Below are 19,240 nucleotides of genomic sequence, written 5' to 3'. Positions count from 1 at the left end.
ATGTACTATAAGATCCCACATTGCCTAGGGGAGTGATCCTTATATGTATATTCTCCTCCTTACCTAGCACGAGGCCTTTTAGGAGCTCACTGGTTTCGGGTTCCATGGGAACTTCGAAGTTAAGCGAGTAGCGCGCGAGAGCACTCCCATGATGGGTGACCCACTGGGAAGTTCTCGTGTAAGTTCCCAGAAACAAAACCATGAGGGCGTGGTCGAGGTGCAAAGTGGATAATATCACGCTACGGTGGTGGAGCTAGCCCGGGTTGTGGTGGGGGTCCGGGTCGGGATGTGACAATTTGATATCAGAGCCTAACCTTGGTCGTGGTGTGCCAACGAAGACGTCGGGCCCCTAAGGGGGGGTGGATTGTAAGATCCCACATCGCCCAGGGGAGTGATCCTTATATGTATATTCTCATCCATACCTAGCATGAGACCTTTTGGGAGCTCACTAGCTTCAGGTTCCATAGGAACTTTGAAGTTAAGTGAGTAGCGTGCGAGAGCACTCCCATGATGGGTGACCCACTGGGAAGTTCTAGTGTGAGTTCCCATAAACAAAACCATGAGGGTGTGGTCGAGGCGCAAAACAGACAATATCGTGCTACGGTGGTAGAACGGGCCTAGGTTGTGGTGGGGGCCTGGGCTGGGATGTGACATGTACTAAATGTTGAAAACCACAAAACTTCAAGGTAGTAAACAGAGTTTAACCCCTTATTTTTACTTCTCTCGCACCTTTTTAGTTTCTGGTTGTCGGGTCGAATAAATTGAAGAAAATCACTAGATAAGAGTAGGGATTGCAATGAGGTGGATTGGGTCCAGATGTGTCATCCCCACACAGTCACACCCAAACCTGTTTATTTTTTCCGAACCTGAAACTGTAGAATCCCAAATGGATTTTCCTTGTAACTGAACGGTTTTTCCCATTATGATATTTATATATTTATATATATTAGTAAATAAATAAATAATTTTAAATAAAAATGATATTAAATAAATTTTTATTATTAATACAATTGATATAATGCATCTAATAAGTAATATTAAATATTTATATTACCAAGAAAACGTTTACATTGTTGAAAACCATAAGCATATAATTTATACTATTAATGATCTAAAAGTATATAATTAATGGAAGTGACCATCTATCATGGTAATGGAGAGTAGTGTTACCCGTGCACCACGGCATGGGTTCGAATCTCATTGGCTGCCTAATCTAACATTTATTTTTAAATGAATACGATAGCTTTATTTTAGAACTCAACACAAGTACAAATCATGACTGAGGTCCTCCCTAATAACATCTAGGGGTTCCTCAAACCATACAACTGAATTCCTAAACTTAACTTGGTTAAGCGATGTGCCACACCATTACAAGTATGAGGCACGTACAAAAAAGTGCACCCATCAAACTCAGAGGCTAATTAACTCTTTAATATTAGAAACAATGTATCTGAGACTAGAATAGTGCACAGACGTACCATTACAGGCTAAGACGACTTCCATCGAATCACTTTCGACAAGCAGAACCTACACCCCATTTCCTGCGCAAGATGCAGACCTCTGAGTGCAAGGAGTTCGACCTGCTTGACTGAGAAACTGCCTTGAAGCTTCCAAGAACCAGCAGCAATGAAACAACCGTTACTTTCACAAATTCCCTCCGAGCCCCACCGATACCCTCCCCCACCTTGACAGCTCCGTCAACATTCAGTTTAAACCAACCATCAGTTGGAGTCATCCACGCAGTTGCTTATGCCGCTAGGACTCACTTGGTTGAAGATTAGCAGCGTAACAGTCTTGCAGCCAAATGAACGCATGTTGAACAACCCTAAGGGTAAACCGACTTACCCTCCCAAATTAGCTTGTTCCTCTCCGTCCATAATGCCCACAAAAGCATAAACCCGCATCCATGTCCACTTTCTTATTTTCCACCGAAGTAAGCAGCCATTCCTTAAGAGAACCATGAGATTTCATCGCCGCTCCGAGCCCCTAAGGAACAGCGAACCAAACTGCACGTGCAAAACTGCACTCACAAAACCATTCCTTGTCCTCCTTGGATCTGCCACAAGGACCACTCCTTGTCCTCCTTGGAATCTGATTGAAAGTGTCCTTGTTCTTTGGTGATTTAGAGTCCTAATTCCTCTCATTTTCACCCCAATTTCGTGCCTTCCCTTCACCCTATAAATACATGATGCCGCAACACTCATAAACCACCACCCTTTACCAGAATTTCACACCACACCATCCACCACACCTCGAGAGCCTAAATTCACACAAATCCCCATTGTGTGTAGCAAGGAAGGAAGGAGGAGCCACTTGGAGTGTTTCTAGGTGTATTCTATCTTTGTTTTTAATGTTTAAGTTTAATTATCTTTGTTTTACGGACATGAGGAGCTAGACTTGTTTTAGTTAGAGGAGACTTTGAAACCATGATTATATTTGCAATATGAATTGATTACTTTCAGTTGTGATTTCATAAATCGTGAATACAATTTACTTAACTGTTTGATTAAGAATTTATTCTAGTGTGTTAATTAAGAGGCCCCGCTTAGTTTGCATGCATGAATTTGATGCTAAAATATAAGGGAGTTTCACTGACACACCCCGACCGAGATCGGAGCGTGCTAGCCGTCACACGAAGGTGACGTAGCCATGTGCACGTGTGGAAGCTAATAAAGTATTAATATAAAAGTACGAATAATTAAAAACTAGCATACAAAGTACTAGAATAAGTGCTAGTAAGTGAGATACAATTTCAGAGCAGGTTTATAGCAGCCCAAATAAAACAACAACAGTAGTACGCCCGAAGGCGACCCTACAATGGTGAGTGTCTGTCAGAACACCGGAAAGCCCTCAAGGGAAACCACCGCAACGGCTAAGCAACTAGAACCTGGAGGGGCGCAAAACAAAAGCGTGAGTGGGCAAAAAAAAAGCTCTTTGAAAACCATTTAACAAAATACATTCTAACCCCTCGCCGTAAAACCTGTATACTTCCCAGATAAATAAACATATATACGTATGTATAACATGCCAAACATGCTCAAGGGTATGCCAATCATGCTCAAGATATGCCATGTCGGAAACTCATAATGATATGCAAGTGCTCAGGTATAAATCATATCAACATCATAACATCTGGCAGCCGGAGTCACCTAACGTGACCTGTACGGCTGCATATAGAGCTCAAGTCTCAAACTCAATAACTGAACCTGCCCACGAGTCGGAACCACCTAAAGTGGTTTGTACGACAGGCCTGGGTGTAAAATGTATATACGCTCTAGTGCTACGATCACGTGAAGGCTGTGCGAATAATCACGGGTCACCTACGAGTCGGAACCACCTAATGTGGTCTGTACGACAGGCCTATGCACCTAACTTGGATCCAAGCTGAGCGTGTGGTGCGGGAGGTGAACATCACGTGAAGGACTGTGCCCTACTCTGGGCAGGAGCACTAACACCGGGGGTGCAGGTTATGAGCTCTCTAGGCATCTCAAACCACTACTGAAACATAAACGTGAATAACCCTCACCTGGCACTTACCTGTGCGTCCACAGCACCCAATATGCATATATATGTATGCCACTACTAATGTGTGTAATGATGCATAAACGATAATAACATGCATGGCATAAGGCAAATAACCCTTTTTAAATCAATTTCTGGGAATATAATTGTATATAGGTATATACGGAAAACAAAAGCCAACTCACTGGTATGTAGAAGGGTCGTAGCCCCCTGTCTCGCGTGTGCACGCTCATCCTCGGGGTACGTGTCACCTAAATGCGAAATAACTATAAAAACGTTAACTTTAAAGCACATAACCCATTTCTCGTAAAAACTTCTCATACAATACTCAAAATGGACAAATGAATATACCCACGTGCTCTACACAACCTTAGGATCACAACCATATTTTTAAAATAATTTTTGGACCTCACACGCGCCCCCACGCGCCAGAACAGGCACGGACCCACGCGCCCCCATGTGCCAGGCACACTGACGGTGTCAACAGACGCCGTCAGGAATATTCCGTTAAACTGACGGAATATTCCGTTAAACTTAACCCCTGCCGTTAGGAATATTCCGTTAAACTTAACGGAATATTCCTGCTTCTTCTCCGATCAGTCCCCGACGCCAGCGCCGTCACCGTCGCCGGAAAACCTGCAAAACTCTATTTCTCACTCGTTTTTCCACCTTTTTCCACGTTTCTTGCACCAAAATCAACCCTAGAGCTAGTAGAACATGTCCCAACAAGTTTTAAGGCCTAAAATTACGAGATTATACCTGTCCAAAACTCCAAAACTTCAAAACTCGGCCAACTCCACAACCAACGATCCTGACGTCCAAATTCAACCAACGAGCCACTCCTAAGCTCCTGGGAACCTCACAAACACAACTACAAGCTCAGAAATCCCAAAAACTCAATGTATAACTTTTGCATGAACAGTACTCGAATCGGCCATCGTCGAAACGACGTGAAAACGAAGGATTTCTCACCTGAAAAGGGTATGGCTGAGCTTGCCTCGACCTCACGAGCTCAAATGTGTCCTTGGTTTCCTCGATCTGTGAACATTCGAGTGGGTATGTGTTGGTCCGTACGTTTTAGGAAGAAGAAGAAGGATAGAGGACTCGGGGGAGAGAGAGAAGACAGAGGGAGAGAGAGAAGACAGTGTCTGTGTGTGTGTGGGAGTGTGTGAGGTTCCAAACACATGCCACAACACACCAAACAACCCACAATGTGACAAAACGAACTAGGGGCAATAAAGTAATTTCACACGTGCGTTCTAGTAATCCCGGGATGGGATGTCACATTCACCTAATCGTTATGAACTTATATTTATAAGTAGTGGAGGTTGCTAGTCACGATTGTGTTAAGTAAATTCTTGGCAAGAATATCATGTTGTTCATAGTTACGAATGCCTTGTCAATGCTTATGATTTTGACAAAGCTTAATGATCTTTGATTGTATCTCTATTATGCTATTCATGTAGGGAACTATTGAAGAATAATTTGGTTGCCGATGCGTATTCCATCCAATTCAATGACTTAAGGAAAATTTGAGGGTTAATTAATGTTGTTCACGGTTAATCTGGGGTGTTAAGGTTCATGGTTTATTGGAAAAGCAACTGGAAATCAATTTGTATGCAAGTGTGTCATGTGTGGAGAAGGACCCTCTAGCTAGCTTATCACCCATATTTTTCCCTAATTTCGTCCAAAGTTATTTAAGTCTTTAAATCTGTTTGTTTTTACCTTAATTTTGTTCAAAATCTAATCCCTCTTTACTTGGTTGTGTCTTTTAGTTAGAATTTGTCCAAACTTGTGTTTTTAAGTGTTTTGAGTCAAGTTAAAAGTAATTTTCGTCCAAATCATCCTTTAGAGTTTGTTTCGAGTCAATTTAACTTAGTTTGTGTGTTTTGAGTCTATTTAGCTTGTTTTGAGTCATATAAGTCTAGTTTTCTGTTTTTGAGTCTAGTTTAGTGTTTTAGATCCCTTCTAATCCCTGATCTAAAATGATCCCTACTTTCAGACACTACAATCATAGGGTTTTAATTTGAGTGTTATAATATTTCACATCAAATTTTGGTGCCGTTGCCGAGGATTAGTAAAATTGCTAATCCCTCTGTTTGTTTGTTTATTTTTCTTTTGATATTTGATTTAGTTTTATTTCTTTGATTTCAGGTACTAGAGAAGCAAGACATGGCAATTGCTAATGTTCAAGCTCAAATAGCGAATCTTACTTCTCAGTTGTCACAATATGCCAAAAGGTCCACAATGCAAAGTGTCCCTACATTTGGTGCTCCTTATAGGCAAGAATATCAAGCAAATCAATGTCGACAAAGAGATTGGAGTGATCATTCAAACTCTATGTGGTGGGAATCTCAACAAGTTCAACACGAAGGATATTGGCAGCCATATGAGGAGTTCTATTCAACACCTATGCAGCCATCACAACCTCATATACAATATGCCCAACCAAACTCAAGTTCGTCAATAGATTATGATCAAATTCTTGATGAATTAATTTCTTTGGTGCAGGGCTCACAAAACCAAGCCAAGGAGGCTCAACAAGGAGAATATTGGCAGCCATATGAGGAGTTCTATACAACGCCTATGCAACCACCACAACCTCCCCCACAACAATACTAACCAAATTTAGGTTCATCATTGGATTATGATAAAATTCTTCCAATACTAACTTCTTTGGCACATGAAGTACAAAATCAAACCAAGAAATTACAAAATCAAGCCCAAGTGATGAGCGAATTGAAGAATCAAATGGGAGAGATCGAGGAATTCATGGGGTAAATGCAAAAACAAAGTGAACTATTCGACTCAACTGTTGAAATTGCTGAAGCTATCACCTTGGAAAGTGGCATAGAAGGTGTAGATGAACCCAAAACGTCCAAACCAAGCTAAAAGATGGATGAACAGCTGCTGCTCGATGAAGATGAGGATAACAAGGCCACGACCACCCTTGCCGCAGCCACATATGCCCTCTATGCCATCCACTACAACAAAGGTAAACCCAAATTCAATTCATCTTGACCCCGTTCCACCAAATGTCCCTATTCCTTCCAAGATCATGAAATCCTAGGAAGAAGAGGGTGAGAAAGGCATCTTTGAAACCTTCCCAAAGAATCAAGAGCAAGATGTGGCTGGGGAATGTCTAAAATTCATTAAAAAGGATATACTTGAGACAACAATTCCCAAAGAAGTTGGATTTTATGATACGGGACAAGTCATAACTCTCAAAACACCAAATCTGGTTGAATTTTCTAGTCTTACAACTTTTGAAGGGGTGTTTATTCTTGAGTTCATGTCGAAGCACACAGGTAAGCCACCTCCCCGAATTTCAATTTTGTTTTATACTAATATGTTGTTAATGATTCAGTCACCCACTCTAGAATTTAAACCATTATCGGATCATCTCAAGTATCACCTCTCATTCAAAGATCAATTCCATGCCATGGGACCTAGGGGAGCTTAAAAGGAGGTATTGTTCGGCTAGAAGACGTTAAAGCAAGCGCTTCTTGGGAGGCAACCCATGTATTCAAATAAAGAAGACCTAGGAATCTCCAGCTCCCACAACCAAATTTGCGTTCCTAAACCCTACTCTTTATTGCTTTTACTTTGCCATGATTGTCATGTTTGGTAGTTGTGTTATTTGTTTGTTTGTTTGTAAGTCTATGCTTAAAACATTGAGGATAATGTTTGGTTTAAGTGTTAGGGGGAGGGGGGTAAACAAGCTGTTTTTGCATAATTTTCATGGGATTTTATCACCTATCACTTCTAAAGTTGTTACTCACTGTTTTAAGTGTTTTTAGTGTGTTTTGAAGTGTTTTTATGTGTCTTAAACAGAAATCTGAAAATTTAAAAATAAAAAAATAAAAAAAGAGTGTTTAATAAACCCAAAAAGAGTTGTTTTTGTGTGTTTGTTTATGTCTTAGGATACCTTTCAACACAATGATGAGGATTTGGTTTTTAATTACATGATTGTTAAAGAAAGTTACAAACATGGATGGAAGTTTGATATGCTCTTTGGTTTATGCTTAGTTATAGTTGTCATTTACGAATTCACATGTAATCACAAAAAGGAAAAAAATCAGTTTTTGTAACATGCTTGAAGGAAGGAACTCAAACTAACGCTACAACCCTGAGAGATTTGAGCCTAAACTTTGTTTGGAGAGTTATTAATCTTGATGTTTTTGTTTTCTAAAGTCGTTGCATGATCTCATTATTTCTTTGATTGGTTGCTACTTAGAATGCGTTTCATCACTATAGTTCCAAATACTAGAACTCATGCCCGTTTCATTCAAAGCATAAAATTGAGTGCATAACATATAACAAGATGAAGTTGTTTAGTTAAACCAGAGCCAAAAAGCCTTACCCCTTTGCATATGTATTGTAGGTTTAACCCCTTTGAGCCTTAGTTAGCCTAATTTTCTGTGTTAACCACATTATCCTTACCTAGCCTAGATTAGGACTATCTATACCCTTGTTCTTAAAGAATAGTGGAGCATGAGTTAGAGGGAATTCATTGTGATATACAATTTGTAGAAAAACAAGTGTGGGGGAAGGTTTTTTGTTGGAAACCTATGAGGATGTATGTTTAGTGTACCAAAGAAAGAAAGAATTGGGCACGGGAAAGGAAAAAAAAAAACGTGAAAAGAAAACAAAGAAAAAGAAGAAGAAAAAAGTTGAAGAAAAAAAAGAAAAAAGAGTTGAAAATAAGTGAGAATGAACTCACATGTATTTGGTTGTTGAAAATAAGTGATATTGTGTTGTGTGAATCTCCCTTGGGTGTTTAAAATTGGTTTCTGCATTCAAAAGTGAATTCTAAGTGTTTATTTCATTACTTTGCTTACTATCACTTTAAGAACTTTTGTTTATCCTTAACTTTCTTTGTTAGCCAATACCTTAGCCCCATTACAACCCTTAGACTTCGATCTTGATTGTTATGTGTTTCAATATGTGGGGTTTAAAATTGGTAAGAGCATGTGGTATCCTTGGTTCTTGCGTCTAAGTAGTGGCATTCCATTCTTGAGATCATATATATACATGTTAATAATTCCAGAAAGTGCCTTCTTTAATTATACATATGTGAGTATTAGTGTACATGTTTACATCAATCTTCTCACATATGCTTACTGTAGGGAGTGTAGTTAGAAAATCTGTGTGAAAATAGAGAGTATATCCGGTGAGGAATTGAGGAATTCTCTAAGGCATGTTACTAAATTCAAAATGTTGTTTTAATTGATTAAATGTGAGCTAGTGAGTGGTGACTATGGTTAAGTATATGCTAAAGGGTAGGGATAGCTAAAATCTGTGGGAGTAGTGATTTTTAATATGTCATGTTGCATTAGAAATCCCTGAGGTAAATGTTGGAAGGTCTAGGTTATGTTTTGTTTGTTTTGTTTTGCTCGGGGACTAGGAACAGCTAAGTGTGGGGGAATTTGATAGGAGCATATTTATGTGACTTATTTAGCTTGTTTTCTTGCATTTACATAGCTAATTTCTATTTGTTAGAGTGTTTTAAGCTATTTTCGTGTGTTATCAGGTTCAATTGACAAAGTTGGCAAGAAAGTGCAATTTGGAGTATTTTAGAGCAGTTTTGGGCTTGGAATGATTGCACATGCATGGATCAAGGTGGATGGACAAATTTGAAGATCAAGAGAGGCTAGGAATGTGATTAACATCTGGAAGAATTAAATTGAAGACTTGGAAGATAAGGAATCAGTTACAAAAAAGGAATATTATCCAAATTACCTTATCTTATCCTAACCTAATCTTTTCCTACCTTAATTCCATCTACAAAGAAGACTCCTTTTCACATTAAATCACCTAAATATCAGGTTCTAGAAGCCCTATTTTCATGCCCTAAGTTTATGCCACATGTAACCCTTTTAGAAGTTCTAGAATCTGCCACAAGGACCATTCCTTGTCCTCCTTGGAATCTGATTGAAAGTGTCCTTGTTCTTTAGTGATTTGGAGTCCTAATTCCTCTCCTTTTCAGCCCAATTTCGTGCCTTCCCTTCACCCTATAAATACATGATGCCGCAACACTCATAAACCACCATCCTCTACCACAATTTCACACCACACCATCCACCATACCTCAAGAGCCTAAATTCACACAAATCCCTATTGTGCGCAGGAAGGAAGGAAGGAAGAGCCACCTGGAGTGTTTCTAGGTGTATTCTATCTTTGTTTTTAATGTTTAAGTTTAATTATCTTTGTTTTACGAACATGAGGAGCTAAACTTGTTTTAGCTAGAGGAGACTTTGAAACCATGATTATATTTGCAATATGAATTGATTACTTTTAGTTGTGATTTCATAAATCGTGAATACAATTTACTTAACTGTTTGATTAAGAACTTATTCTAGTGTGTTGATTAAGTGGGCCCGTTTAGTTTGCATGCATGAATTTGATGCTAAAATATAAGGGAGTTTCACCTAATCGTTATGAATTTATATTTATAAGTAGTGGAGGTTGCTAGTCACGATCGTGTTAAGTAAATTCCTGGCAAGAGTATCATGCTGTTCATTGATAGGAGCATATTTATGCTACTTAGTTATGTTGTTTCCTTGCATTAAGTGAGTTAATTACTATTTATTTTAGTCTTTTAAGCCATTTTCGTATGTTTTTAGGTCCCAATGGCAAAAGGAGCAAGAAAGGGCATTTTGGAGCTAAATGGAGCATTTTTGGGCAGGGATTGGATAACTTAACCATGGAGTAAAGAGGATGGACGAAATTGAAGTCAAGAAGGGCTAGGAAAGGCTACAAATCTGCTGGATGAAGTCCTAATGCAATGAAGATAAGGAAGTAGCAAGAAATAAGGAACCTTATCCAACCTTATCTTATCCTATCCTAACCAACCCTATCCTTTCCTAACTCTAACATTATCTTATCCTATCCTATCCAAATCAGGTTAGGACTTAAATCTAGCTAATTAGAGGGGATTAATTACACATTTAAACACCTATTTCAGTTTCTAGAAGCTTATCCAATTGTTTGCCGCATGAACACTAGTCCTTGTAGGTTTAGGGGTTACAATCCTTCCTCTACACCTATATCATATCTCCTTGTCCCTTTAGGTTTAGGAATCTGCCCTAAACATTCTTTCTAGAAACCTTATCTTATCCCTACATGTGTGCCGCACCTATCCTTCTAGAATCCCCTAAATCCTAGCCGTGCACTACCTAGTCCATTCCCCCTTTGGTTTCTGCCTTGAATTAACCCTTTTTTAATGGGATTGTGCAATCCTTTTCCTTCACCAATTGAGCATAATCAGCCTGTATAAACAACCCTATGCCGCACCATTCAACCATCCACTCACTCATTGATTCATTCATACTTTCAGCCATCAAACACCACAATTCACCCTACACCACCCTAGTGCCGCAAGCAAGGAAGGAAGGAAATGAGGACTTGTGCAATTTGCCATCCAAGGGAGTGCCGTGCATGCCATTGGAGTGTGGAGCGTTTTCTTGGTTCTTTCTATCCTTAGTCTTAGTTCAATGTTTAAATTTAATTATCTTTGTTTTGCGAACATGAGGAACTAACTTCTTTTTAGTTGGAGGTGAATTTGAAGCTATGATTATATGTTTTATATGAATTGATTACGTCTGGTTATTATTTCTTAAGGCATGAATGTGATTTGCTTATCTAAGTTATTAAAACTGGTTTATGTATGTGGGTTGGGGGTTAACACTTAATTTGCATGCATGGACTTGATGCTAGAGTATAAGGGGGTTTCACGTAATAGTTATTCACTTATGTTCACAATTGGTGGAGGTTGCTAGTCAGAATCGCGTTAAGTAAATCCTTCGTATGAGTCTCTTGCGTTTCATAGTGATGAATGCCTTGTCAATGCTTATAGTTTTCACAAAACTTAATGACTTTTGATATGTATCTTTGTTATGCGTCTATATAAAGAACTTGAAAAATATAATTTGGTTGTAATGCATTTTCATTTAATTCAATGAAATAAGGAAAACTTGAGGGTTAGTTGTGCGATGCAACTAATTTGGGGCGTTGTCATTCATAGTCTAAAGGAGTAATAACTGGACATTGGTTTGTATGCATATATCATGTGTGGAGAAGGACCCTCTAACTAGCCTTTCACCCATTTATTTCACTTAAATTTGTTTCTCAAAAGTTTTTTCTATAAAGTTTTTGTTTTAAGTTTAAAATTCGTCAAAAACAATCCCCATTTCACTTAGTCTTCATATTTGAGTCAAAACTTGTTTTCCTTGAGTCTTTTGAGTCAAGTCAAGTCTTATTTTCGTCCAAAACACTTATTGAGTCTAAAATTGAGTCTTTTTGGTTGTTGGTTGCTGTTTTAAGTGTCTAAAGTTAGTTTTAAGTCTATAGAGTCTAGTTTAGTGTTTTTGAGTCTTATTTATATAGATTAGCATCCCTAGTTAATCCCCGGTCTAGAACGATCCCTAATTACATATCTACTACAATTGTCACGAATAGGGTTTAATTTGTGTGTCAAGTTAATTTTCACATCATTCATAGTTACGAATGCCTTGTCAATGCTTATGATTTTCACAAAGCTTAATGATCTTCAATTGTATCTCTATTATACTGTTCATGTAGGGAATTATTGAAGAATAATTTGGTTGCCGATGCGTATTCCATCCAATTCAATGACTTAAGGAAAATCTGAGAGTTAATTAGTGCTGTTCATTGTTAATCTGGGGTGTTGAGGTTCATGGTTTATTAGAAAAGCAACTGGAAATCAATTTGTATGTAAGTGTGTCATGTGTGGAGAAGGACCCTCTAGCTAGCTTATCACCCATATTTTCCCCTAATTTCATCCAAAGTTATTTAAGTCTTTAAATATGTTTGTTTTTACCTTAATTTCGTCCAAAATCCAATCCCCCTTTACTTGGTTGTGTCTTTTTGTTAGAATTTGTCCAAACTTGTGTTCTTAAGTGTTTTGAGTCAAGTTAAAAGTAATTTTCATCCAAATCATCCTTTAGAGTCTGTATCGAGTCAATTTAACTTAGTTTGTGTGTTTTGAGTCTATTTAGCTTGTTTTGAGTCATATAAGTCTTGTTTTCTATTTTTGAGTCTAGTTTAGTGTTTTAGAGTTTAATTTGAGTAGATTAGCATCCCTTCTAATCCCCGGCCTAAAACGATCCCTACTTTCATATACTACAATCATAGGGTTTTAATTTGAGTGTTAGAATATTTCACATCACTAGCTTCCATTTTTTGTATTCAACAAAAGTAATGGCTTAGTTTTGTATTCAACAAAAGGAGAGTATTGGTGCCTAAACTGATTTCTAGTTTCCATTTTTTTGTATTCAACACAAGTAATGGCTGTTGTGGCTTATTTTAACTGACAGGGAGAGAGGGGTTTGGCGGCACAGAGAGAAAATAGTGGAGATAGATGTGTTTGTAGGGTTGTGCAGAGAATGTGTTATTCCCCTACGCAGTGCCTTTATTTATATTAATAAGCGAGGAAAGAATCCTTATCCCCCAAGGAATACAAGTCCTAATATGATAGAATAACTAGAATAAAATATAATTTAGGATTTACACAATCACCCTGAAATACAAAGTTTATAACAATGGCTTAGTTTTTTTTTTCTAAATTTGCAACGGCCAATATGTTGACTGAGTCCAAAACTACAAGTGCAACACTAAACTGATTTGCTTGGTCTCAAAACTAGAAACAATTTAAGGAGTGTTGATGCCTAAACTGATTTCTAGCTTCCAATTTTTCGTATTAAACGAAAGCAATGGCTTAGTTTTTTCTAAATTTGTAATGGCCAATATGTTGATTCAGTCCAAAATTACAAATGTAGGGCTGAGATAGGTTTGCTTTGGTGTGAGGTTTAGATTAGCTTAAAACAACTGGGGTCTTGAAGGCTTTTGTTAGCTAGCTAATTTAAATGAGATGTAAGTGGTATTGTGACCAAAACCCTAAATCATTGAAGTATATAAGTGAGGTTTGTGTTGCAATGTTCTGCCCTAAGCCATCACTTTTCTCCGAAATCTTCTTGGGTTTGTTTCTATTTTCTTAAATAAAATACAACTAGATGGAATCATGTAATTGAACATGCCGAACACAAAATTTGACAAAAAGTTCAATGTTCGGAAGTTAAGCACCGAACATAAGAGTTGAGGATTAGCCGATAGCCAAGAACATAGAATTGGGGGTTCGGTTAACCAATGTTAGCCGAACCTGCTCGCAATCTTCTCCTCCAAGTCGACTTCTGGCCTTCGTGCTGCTGTTATAAAGTCTTGATACAATTCGGCTTCTTAGTGATGGAATTTTACTTATTTTTATATTCAACTCCAATGAATATTATATGAACACTCGAGTCTAGTTTGGTATGATTTCTTCTAAAAATTGATGGGGAAGAACAATTTGATGGCTAACCACCAACTTAAATGAACACAATTAAAGACATAATTCACAAGGAGTTGCAAAGAGCTGCTGGTTTCATATTCCTTATAATTAAGTTGAATTTTCAAAAGAGTGTGCATAGCTTGATGAAGAACCGAATATTGATGGAGGAAAGTGGGTTAGGCAGCCCCATGTTGAAGGGAAGGTTGTTGGATGAGAAGATATATCGTGTAAGATAGAGAAGAATTGTGGGGATGTTCGAGGACAATGAAATTTGTTTCTTTTCTTTCCCTTCATTCTCCTAGTCGATTTGAAGTTGTGGGGAGGTTGCTCAAGGACGATGAAATTTGTTTCTTTTTCTGTTTCAGGGGCTTGGCTGGTTCTTATCTCCTGCAATTTGCAGAGGACTGGATCGTGGTCGGCAGCAAGCACTTTGGTGGCGGAAGAGGATCCAGGAGTTTAGGGTTTTCTTGTGTTTTTTTTCTATAATGGGCTCAACTTTCAGGTTGTGCTTCTCTTTTGCTATTGTTTTGGAAGCTCATCTGTTGCTTTGTATTTTCTGTGTTTGGGCCTTTAATTAACACCTCACAATCTTATTGAATGCAAGTATGAAAGCGCAAGCTTTTGTATTTGGCTAATTTCCTAGACAAGTTTAATGCGTCTGTAATATATTAGTTCTAGATTTTGGGCGTGTCATAGTTTCTAGGTTTAATTATTGAAAACGTGCACATCAAGGCATATATTGGAGTATCGTGTGCATTCGTATAGTAATATATTAGCTCAACTTTCAGGTTGTGCTTCTCTTTTGCTGTTGTTTTGGAAGCTCATCTGTTGCCTTGCATTTTTTGTGTTTAGGTCTTTAATTAACACCTCACAATCTTATGAAGACACCTCACACTTAAAATTTGTCTAGTGAACTTTCTCTTCTACTCCTATTTGAATTAAGGCGAGAAAAAGAAAATCCAACCATCCTGTTATTTGCTGGCAGGCAACAACCTCACACACATCCACTCACCATGGCACCACTTTCTCTAAAGTTCATCTTCTCATTCGTATGAATTCTCTATAATTGATATATGGTATCAATTGCCAAGACAGTTAGTGCTTGTTGATTTGATATGTATTTCTGCACTTCTAATTTTCATTTTATAGGTGCATGTTTCTACAATTCTCCACGAGTATACATCCCTAGAATTTGGGGATTTTCTTGCTTAATTGAAGTGAAGGACTATTACATTTTTTTTGTATTTTCTTTGGAAATGGGCTTGGTGAGTTTGGGTGTTGGGACTTAGGGTGTTAAGGAGAGTAGGAGATAGGTCGGAGATACTATTCTGATGGGGTTTTGGGACCGGTGCTCGTCGAACAGAGATGTTTGGTGTTTCTTTTTGTTTTTGGGGTTGGGTGGCTTAAGAAATATGAGGGACAAAGCTGGAATTTTTGAGGAATTTTTTGGATGTGGGGTGGATTCGTAACATTGTGGGGTGTGTATAAACAACCCAAACAAAAAAAAATGATAAAGAAGGATTAGGAAGGGTTGTTGTTGGATGAGCAGATATATCGTGTACGATAAAGAAGAATTAGGAAGGGGTAATTTTTGGGAAGATATGGTGAGTGTGGAGAGTAGATGTTAAGTTTTAAAATCTTGTAGAATAAAAAGAGTTTGTTGGGTTAGAAGAGAAAAAAGTTGGGTGTAATTAGAAGCTCCATTTCCTTTTTAACAAACATAATATTATCTTGAGTGCTTGAGTCCTATTTTTAAGAAACATAATATTGTCTTGAGTGAGTCCTATTTTGTCAACTGAATTATTTGGTCCATTTTGTGATTGTACATATTTGCTTTAGTGAAATGTTAAGAGTATATCGCATAAAGGAATGACCTTGCATATATTTATAAATAATTGAGTTACTTCTCATATTGCCAATTAGTTTTATGATGGAATCTCAACTTTTGTATTGGTATCAGAGCAGATTATCTTATGTGTGAAATCGAACACTTGCACGTGTGCCACACCACCTAGTTTGTTGTCTATGTGCTAAGCTTGAAAATTCATCACATGTGTTGAAGGTGCATATTGGGAGTATGAATTCCACATCGGATAAAAGAGGATCTTGTATGTACTTATTAGTGATTAAGCGCTCCCTATATTGTCGGTTAATTTTATAACGGAGCCTGGGCTTTTTTCATCATAACAAACATTTATCATTAGATAAATGAGTAACCAACATATCACATCGGTCTCTATAGTATAATAAAGAACGTAATCATTTGAAGACGTGTCAAAATGAATAATAATGTTTCACATTATTCTCCTGTGGTAACATGAAACAACAACGTTTTATGAACAACACTTGGCTACTCAAAAATTAGTATAAATTTCTGTTCAAAACTCTTAATATTTTAATCACAGAGCTTTGTGCTTATAATCAGAACCGTCAGTATTATGAGTCACACTGAAAAGATTATCTCTGCAAAAAATAAATTAAAAGTAAGGTCGTTTTGTCAATCTATTGTAACAAATATATAGACGGTTCGTAATACTTTTACAATACCGTTCTTTTGTTTTTAAGCAGTTTAAAGACTAAACGACTTTAGTTGTAATTGAAATTTTGCAAAGGCGATCTTTATAGGATGATTTATAATATGAGCGGTTCTGATTATAAAGATGAAGTTCTATAAATTGACAACGAATAATTTATTGAAATTTTAAGTAGGAGTTCTTACTCATTTTTGAGTAATCAAGTATTGTTTCATTTTTATAGCAGACGTCTGATGTCTTAGAACAGTGACAACTGTAAAGTGAGGCAGATACAATGTTGGCCTTTTTTCCTTTGATTTCTATGAAAGAAATCAAAGAAATCAAAGGCTTTTACCGAATGCCTGTCCTCGTATCTCTGTTTGTATACAGTTTTCTGATGTTGAAATGAAATTCAGTATTAATGTATAGAAATCAAAGGTTTTTACCGAATACCTGTCCTCATATCTCTGTTTGTATACATGCAGTTTCTGATGTTGAAATGAAATTCAGTATTAATGTATATACATGAATCTGAGGTGTGAAATGGTCCCCATGCACATAGCTCTGAACAATATCTTTATGTTTACATTGCACGTTGATTGCGTGATATACACGTTTCTTTCTAACCACATTATTATGGAAAATAAAAGAATCACAAATGGAGTGGAAACTTGGACGAAAGATTGGGGGGAACCCTAGAGCATCTGCATAACGCTATATAAGCTTAAGGTTTCAAGTTCCTGTTATAATGTGTTACAAGAATAACCCTTCACTGAAAGCAAATCGTGATCCCGTTAAGGCGATTAGGGAAGCCTTAAATAGGGCATCAGTGTATTACTACCCTTTAGTTGGCAAGCTTAGGGAAGGGCTAACAAAAAGCTTAGGGTTGATTGCAATGGTTAAGGTATCTTGTTCGTCGAGGCTTTTGCTGATGCCACACTTGAGCAACTAGGAGACAAAATTCTACCCCTTTGTCCACTATTAGAGGAGTTCTTATTTTATTTTCCAAACTCTGATGGGAATTATTGATTGTCCTTTGTTGCTGGATCAAGCGAATCAATTAATTATTAATTACATGTTAATTAGTTCGTATTCATATTTGGTCATTGCCATATTAATTCTTTACAAAAAAAAAAAAAATTTAAGTAGGCTAAGGGTAAGAGTAGTGTTTTTTGCGTTAAGGTCGCATACACACGTTGGAGATTTTTTTGTAAGAAATTAGTGCAATGGGCAACATATGAAATTTTTAATAACACATAAGGGCATAAACAAGAAAGCGCTAACAATATTGTAAATAAGTTGAAGTTTGGTGGCACCGCAACTGTTTTTAACTTTTTTCATAAAATTGGCAATCCTTTTCATAACCAAAAATTGATCATGCTGCCACCACATCCAAACTTGAACTTATCTACGTTACTACCACATCTCTTTGTTCTTATGAGTAAAGAAAATTCATTAGGTGGTTTTGGAAAGAAAAGATAATGAGACGCTTTTCATTATTTTTCGAAACTAATTTTTTACAACAGTCCTTATGTTTAACCCTATATATTGCAAAATTTGCATACACAACGAATCGAGGAAATTATATTTCTACATTGTATCTGCCTAATTAGGTCCTAGGTTCTTTCTAACAATCTCACGTCACCTTTAGCGTCTAGGCTTTCCTTTGCCGCTCTTCTTCTAGGGTTTTTGCATGTCGTCATGTCGTCCTCTTCGTCTTCTATCTAAATTTTTCTTTCTTCTGTAAGTTTTTTTGTCTAAATTTCTCTATATTTAAAGACTCTTTCAAGTAATAAACTACCACATGCACGACTCTTTTAAAAAGATGAAATTTTTGTTTCCTAATTAGATCATCTAATTTAGATGGTTTTTTTTAATATTCTAAAGAATTGTGAACTACCATGATGATTAAGAAAAAAGTCTAGTAACTAATTTTTGCAATATATATGCAGGTAACCCGTCTTACATGTGGAGGTTTCATGCTTGCATTGAGCCTAAACCACACAATGTGTGATGCACCTGGATTACATCTGTTCCTGAATGCCATTGCGGAGATGGCAATTGGTGCACATGCACCATCTACCAGTGTGGGAGAAAGAGCTCTTGTTCGCTCGAGATCCACCAAGAATTACATGTGCTCATCATGAATATGAAGATGCGATTGATCATTCTGATGGCTCATACGCATCCAGTAACCAGTCAAACATGGTTCAACAATTTTTCTACTTTGGTGCCAAGGAGATGAGAGTCCTTTGAAAACAGATTCCACCCCACGTAATTTCCACTTGCTACACCTTTGACTTGATCACAACTTTTTTGTAGAAATGTCGCACTCTTGCACTTAAAATTAATCCAAAACAGGCTGTTCGCGTTTCTTGCATTGTCAATGCACGGGGAAAGCACCACGATGCACGTCTTCCCTTGGGATACTATGGCAATCCATTTGCATTTCTAGCCGCAGTTTCAATGGCAGAACTTCTATGCAAAAATCCATTGGGATATGCTTTGGTGTTGGTGAAGAAGGCTAAAGCTACCATGAATGAAGAATAATAAGAGGGCGACCTCAATATTCATCGACATGAAGTTATTTAATATTTTCTAATACAACACGTGCAAGTTTTGGGGATGTCAATTTTGGATGGGGACAATTGGTATTTGCTGGACCCTCCAAGGCCTTGGATTTGATTAGCTTCTACGTTCAACACAAAAACAACACCGAGGATGGAATATTGGTACCAATATGGTTGCCATTCTTATGGCCATGAAAAGATTTCAGCAGGAACTAGAGAGGATTAGTCTGGAACCTAAGGAGGATATATGTAACCTTAGATCAACTAGGATCACGTCAATGATGTAA

At 37.5% G+C, this 19,240-nt stretch overlaps 1 pseudogene; it reads left to right on the top strand.

Moving 5' to 3' along the window:
* The first annotated feature begins 6,417 nt into the window (after positions 1-6,417).
* Positions 6,418-19,240, top strand: LOC125472888 (annotated as a pseudogene).

The sequence above is a fragment of a genome, unplaced genomic scaffold (assembly GCF_019419815.1).
Source record: "Pyrus x bretschneideri cultivar Hongxiangsu unplaced genomic scaffold, Pyrus_bretschneideri_v1 Contig76, whole genome shotgun sequence".
Taxonomy (NCBI): Eukaryota; Viridiplantae; Streptophyta; class Magnoliopsida; order Rosales; family Rosaceae; genus Pyrus; species Pyrus x bretschneideri.
Note: the sequence above shows the minus strand (reverse complement) of the source record. Positions and strands in the feature narration are given on the sequence as shown.